The 239-nt window shown below is 58.6% G+C and overlaps 1 protein-coding gene across 1 annotated transcript in view; it reads right to left on the bottom strand.

Annotated features, from left to right (window-relative positions):
• Window positions 1-239, bottom strand: part of LOC104076934 (slit homolog 1 protein-like) — a gene marked incomplete at both ends in the record, with an annotated part of 12,410 nt that overhangs the window by 10,079 nt on the left and 2,092 nt on the right.

Here is a 239-nt window from a genome sequence, read left to right on the forward strand (position 1 = left end):
GGGGTGGGGGGAGCACCTCCTCCCCCCCGGCACCCTGGGTCTGGGGGCACCTGCTGCCTCCCATGTGCTTTGCATGCCGTCCCAGCAGGGGCTTTGCACTATAATTGGATTCCCCTAAGGAGATTATTTCTCTATTTACATTTTAAATGCAGCTAAATCCAGGGCTAAATCTGGGCAGCATGGGAGAAGGGCAAGGAAGGCCTGCTGCCCCATGGGGTGGCTGAGCCGTAGGGCTTGCC

The sequence above is a fragment of the Fulmarus glacialis genome, unplaced genomic scaffold, assembly GCF_000690835.1.
Source record: "Fulmarus glacialis isolate BGI_N327 unplaced genomic scaffold, ASM69083v1 scaffold25265, whole genome shotgun sequence".
NCBI lineage: Eukaryota > Metazoa > Chordata > Aves > Procellariiformes > Procellariidae > Fulmarus > Fulmarus glacialis.